Genomic DNA, 6,185 nt, shown 5'->3' on the forward strand with positions numbered 1-6,185 from the left:
GTTCCCCACCTCCAGTCGACAATCGCCAAAATCCTCTCGATTTTCCTCCCAAAGAGGACTCCCCATGGCCCTTCCCTACTCCTTCCCACAATTCAGGGGCCGTCTCCTCTCAACGTGGTGGCTCCATCTTCCCAGGATCCTCCATGCAGGGAAATTCATCTCTCTAGCCAGCAACCACTCTCAGCCTTCACTCACCACTAACATTTCTTGTGCGGAAGGGGCTAGGTGATGAGAGCGGCCAAATTTGCTCAAACCCTCAAGAGAGATTCTCTCTATCTCTCTCTCTCTCTCTCTCTCTCTCCCTCCCCCATTTGTGTATAACCACATCACGACCAACATTTATACTGCTCACTCCAAGTAGACTTGTTGGTTTATGTTATGATCTTGTCGTTGTGAGTGTTGTGCATTCAATCCTAGGATCAACTTCAAAGGAGTCATTATTGGCTCTTTGGAATTGTTTCCATGAAGTAAACTCTCTCTCTCTGTACTCTCACTTTCACACATGAAAGACACACTTATCTTTGCACTCACTGCGCACTTTCACAAAGGTGTGGCACCTCTCCCCACAAAACATGCATGCACATTTTAGTGTGGGCTCTACTTGTGTCGATGATAAAGGTTTAGTTCTCCACCACATAGGTCAATGAGAGTTGTGTGTGTGTGTGTGTGTGTGTGTGTACACGCACAAATACAGATGCCCCTATGCACAAGGGGGGTTCTTTCACACACCTCATATCAAATTCCGTCTATCTTTCAAAAACTGCCAATCACCTTGGGAAAGTCCATCCTAGCCTTTATGCGCACGCAATGGCACATCACATTATCATTTGTTAAGTTGAAATGGTGAGTGACTTCAATCACATCAAAGAATAATATATCACTACAAACTCTCATTTCCTAGATATCATTCATAAACTTTTTGTTCCTTTAAATTGTAAGAAGGTGCATTCACACATCCTACATCTTTTAGTATAAATTTTCATGCTCAAATGGTCCTATTGTAGTAACTTGTCTCAAAGAATTCCATTTCTTAAGAACTATTATATATTGAACTAGCAATGTCTTTGTTACTCCATACAAAGATATTAAATGCAAGTTAACATTATTGTTAAAGTAATAGATCCAATGGCAAGTACAACACCAACTACCACTTTCCTTTGAAACGTTCAACACTTTAAAAAGGATAAAGGTTGCATCTCACTATACCCACCAACGTATTGTTTTAAATAAGATATGTCTTTACAACATACTTGATCGTCCCTCCCCCCCCAAAAAAAGCTTATCGTTGCAAGCAGTATATTTCTCCATATCTTACATTGATAGCCCACATTCTCGAGTGTTAAATGTGACACACCATATTTCACATTATTATGCTACCTTTTTTAATTAGTGATAGCAAATAATATTATCGTAACCAATAATTACTTGGCTTATCAAAGACATCTTTTGTAATTTTCATACTACTCAATCATAAAACATGACTTATCAAACATTAGTTGGAAATGGGATAGGTTAAGCCTGCTTAGAAATGGAAGCATATGTGAGAATAAAAATCGTAGTTGAGAATTGCTATGAAGATTTCATTTGAATATGAACATACCATCTAAGACATTCAATGAAAACCTATGCTTGAGAAAACACACAAGGGAAAAATCAACTCTACGACTTAGAGGCAATTGAAATCCTTAGAAAGCTAAAGAAAATATATAATTTAAAATTTTTGAAAGAAGATTCCATAAACTCTCTCAAAGTCCCCCAAGATGTATTTCTTCATATATTTCTTCAAGATTAAGGTTCAAAAACTAAGGATATTGCAGTCCACACGTCAAATCATGTGTAAAATATAGACGTGACGTACAAGGAGATAAGGTGGGAGGTGATTGCTTGCAAACAAAGCCAATGACAAATGTTAGGTCTCCAAATGAGCTCCCTTTAAAGGGTTTTGATTTGGGGGATATAAAGAGGTGATATGTGAGCTACTTAACATTACAAAACATAAAATTTTTGTATCTAGTTGCCCTTCCAAGGTGCACTGGAATGTGAACCCCTAATGCTTACATACTCTTTTGCTTTCAAGTATGAATATCTTTTTTATTGAAGCTTTATTTTGTAACAAAAGGGTACATCTTCATCAAGTAGGTAAACTTCTCTTTAGTACACTCCATGGGTTTGCATATCCACAAAAACTAATTTTGTGGATGCACTTCCAATATGCATCGAAATAAAACAACCAAATCTTGTACACACTTTTTGTAAATTTTTATGAGTATTTCTAAATTTATTCTTTGGTATACTAAAAGGTGTGTACTACATAACCTTCTAAGAAAACATATATGCTCATTTGAACCTTGAATGTATACAACAAAGAAATTGAAATAGTGAGAGAATAAAAGGGTGACCTAATGGACATCATGTGTTGGGTAAATTTTATATTCTTGACTTCATCTCTAATTTAAAACACAAGATTTAACCTGAAATGTACTCCTGAGAAGTAGCAAATTATTCCAAAGACAAATATTTCAATTAAAGAACAATTGCTTGCATAAAAATTGAGACCACACTCTCTTTGACTCTTTGAGATAAGCACCACCCCAAACTCGGCTCGATAGAAAACTAGCTTTAGTTATTAAAATAGTAGCCCAAACTATCATAAATAGATTACTAAAAAGTCCTCACTTTTAGGTGGATGAAACCTAAATGTTTTTTGGGGAAACTATTAAACTCCATGAGGATATAAGAACATGTAGTCCACATGTATTACTAGAAGGTATGCTTTTGTGTGAATGATTAATAACTTTTCGTCCATCAATAGTAATTTGGTATCTCATTACCAACAAATGAGTCAAATAATTACCAAGAATACTCCATGTTTGTAATCTCCTAATAGATGAAAAGTGTTGATCTATACTTAGGATCAGGAGTGATCTTTTGGGTTAGAAACTTTGCATTTTTACCAAGAAAAATGTCGATGAATTAACAAGAATAATCCATGTTTTGCATCTCCTTTGCATATTTACCAAGAAAGAAGTCAAATAATTAACAAGAATCTCCATGTTTTTCATCTCCTAATGTATTGAAAGTGTTGATCTATACTTAGGATCATTAGCCTTCTATAAGATCTATGCTGGCCCATAAAAATCAAAGTAATAACTTACTCTTGGTCCATGATAGTTGTGGGAGGGGTGAATAGGTAACCTTAAAACACATCCAACAAGTGTAATTTTTTAATTCCACTTTTCATAGCAAGTTGACTTACATAAAAGGTCTACTTGTTCACTTTAGACCTTGAAAAAACACACTTACATAGAAGGTCTATTCTTCACTTTAGATAAGAACTTAGACTTACATATGGATTTGAAAAAAGGAAGGGTTTAATTACCCTTCCATTGCATGTGATATGGGAGGATTTTTATTATGACCCCCCTACGTGCCCTCAAGCTTCAGGCCCACCATAAAGGACATGCAATCCTTTTCCAATGCGTTGCTATCCTTGTTTTACAAGATTTTTTAGTAGAACTTCAACAATATACTTTGCAAGATGTTGAAATATTTGGAATAAATTTATCGGTGTCTTGAATAATGTAACTTACATTGATAGCACAAGTAGCAAAGAAAGACCACAAGAGCTTTAAGACCTAAATTTGAGGGATACTATGATGAAACTAAATATTATTGTCTCATAGATTAATAGAATATAACATTGAATATAGCATCTAAGAGTGTAAAATTTGTGAAAAATATAACCGAGTTTCAATATCAAATAAAAGAAAAATCAAGTGTGTCTTTGTCATTTTAATTGTAACTAGAAAGGTTGTAGAGAGTCCAAAATCTTTTGAAAGTTTCAAAACATTTTAAAAAGTTTTGTAAGTTTTACTTTCTGGTCAAAGGACCATCATGAGGGAGGGAGAAGCTAGGAAAGGCGCAATGTAGTGGTAAGTTTCCTAATTTCTTTTGCTTTAAACGTGTAACTTCTATGTGGGGGATGTTTCAAGTTCTATTGAGGATCTACCTAAGGTTTACATTAGCTTCTATGATCTATTTTCTGACCCCATTGTAGCTTGAAGCTACTTGAATTTCTAAGTTTTAGTCTATTTCAAGATATTTAAAGTTTGCAGACTATAAGTTAAAGAGATTTTATCAAATCTTAAGTTTCCCTTTGATGGAATCTAGTATCTCCTTTGTTCTACTCCTTGAATGTAGCATCTGTAATATGTTTTGACATGTAGTTGTGGGGGTTAAATACCATTGTGCCTTAACCCCGGTTATGTACAATACTCAAACACACATATAAATATAAATGACATAGTTCAGATTAGGGTGTTCTGCACCCACCAAAAGTTGTGTGGCTCTCTCTTGTGGCTCTTGCTTTCGTTGTTGAGATCACTAAACTGGTATCAGAGTGCGGGTGTTCTAAGTTGAGCCCGAGTGTGAGCTTGGAGCCCGAAGTCTACTACAACTTTGTGGAAGGGAGGAGAAGCTTTGTTGGGTGACTTTACTTGCATCTGGGTCAGAGACCTTGCATAAACCTTTGGAAAGTTCTCTGAGGATTTTGGAGCAAAAAGACGTATTTTTATGATTCCCCTATTCCTTTCGACGATGACTGAGGGCCCAGAATGACATACAAAGGCAAACATTGCCTGCTTTTGATGTCCATTGCACTTTGGGAGTTCAAAAACCCCTTCATTCTTGAATTTGGGATCATTTCATTGGATTTCTGACTCACTGTCTCTGCTTCGACGTTTTTTAGCCAATGTATTGGAACTCAAGTTTGAAGCAACTATTCGCATTTCTGTCAGTTCCGGTGGACTCAAGAGTCCTAAAACTTCTGTGTTGCTCATCATTCACACTCTGGTGGTGTTTACCAATAGGTCTGTTTGCCAAAACGTTTTTTGGTCCGTGTTTTGGACTCACTGATTGGGACCACGGTGTCCAAAACTGTCTATTCCATTGCGTTTTGAAGACCCAAAAACCCCTACCTGTTAGCTCTTCCGTGATTCCATGGAGATTTAGAGAAGTTTCGTCTCTCTGAGGCGTCGAATTGTCTGATTCTCTGTCAAAAATCCATTCAAAGGTTCAAACCATTGATTTTTTTATTATAGGTCAATTGCAAGGGTTGACTCCCCATTTCCCATTCATTGGTTGGGATTTGGAGTTCCAACAGAAGAGAGATATTTGCAGATTTTCTTACTGAGTCCAATTATGCAGTGACACCCATGTTTTGAGGCATCTCAAGTCTTATTTTCAGTAGTGATCATTGCCGTGAGCCATGATTTTTAGGACATACCTTATGCATATCACTCCGGTTGCAATCTAAGCCGTGGGCGCTCATTTGTGGTTTATATTGGATTGCAGTGGATGATTTACATGACATTTGGATGCATTGTGATCCTTGTTGGATGCGTTGATAGGCCTAGATTGCCTTATGGATGCTTTATTGATGGACGTTTAGCACGCAGATGCTATTTTATGCTGAGGGACAACTTTGACACGTTGTGTTGATGCACTCATAGTGCTATGCTCTCTTGGATGAGACATTATTGATGCATATACCATTGGATGGTGTTTATTCTTGAGGCATTTGGCTCTTATTTGGCATTGGGTTTGCCATTTTTTTGTCATTGCAGGTTGACATTTTCTTTTGTGCCACAAATATGCTCATATGGATGCATAGTATATGCACATGAGTCAATTGCATTTTGATGCTTTGAGCCTTGAGTTTTGGTGACACTATCCTCCATTAAGGTAGACATATTTGGGTGCACCTAGTATCTCGCGTGATTTGTCTCTTGCAGGTACTAGCATTTGGGATTTTGCTTTATTTGCATAAGCATCGTCTTCCATATCTGAAAAGGAGTTTTTTTAGCATTAAAAAGTTTGATGGGACAAACTTTTCTTTGTGAAAAGAACAAATAAGGGATGTGCTTATTCAAAAGAAGCATATTAAACCCTTGGCATGGATTGAAGCTAAGCTTGCAGATATGTCTGAGGATGATTGGAATGAGTTGGATTCATTAGACCAAAGTCTACTCTTAGACTTCATCTTGTAGAGGTGTATTTCATAGTAAAATGAGCAGACTATGGACTCTAATAAAGTTTACCTCATGAAGAGGTTGTTTGAGCTGCAGATGAAGGAAGGGGTCTCCATTGCTTCTCACTTGAATGAATTCAATATTATTTTCAGCCAA

Source organism: Dipteris shenzhenensis, chromosome 18, assembly GCF_047967505.1.
Source record: "Dipteris shenzhenensis isolate YYH24624 ecotype China chromosome 18, Dip_SZ_1.0, whole genome shotgun sequence".
Lineage (NCBI taxonomy): Eukaryota > Viridiplantae > Streptophyta > Polypodiopsida > Gleicheniales > Dipteridaceae > Dipteris > Dipteris shenzhenensis.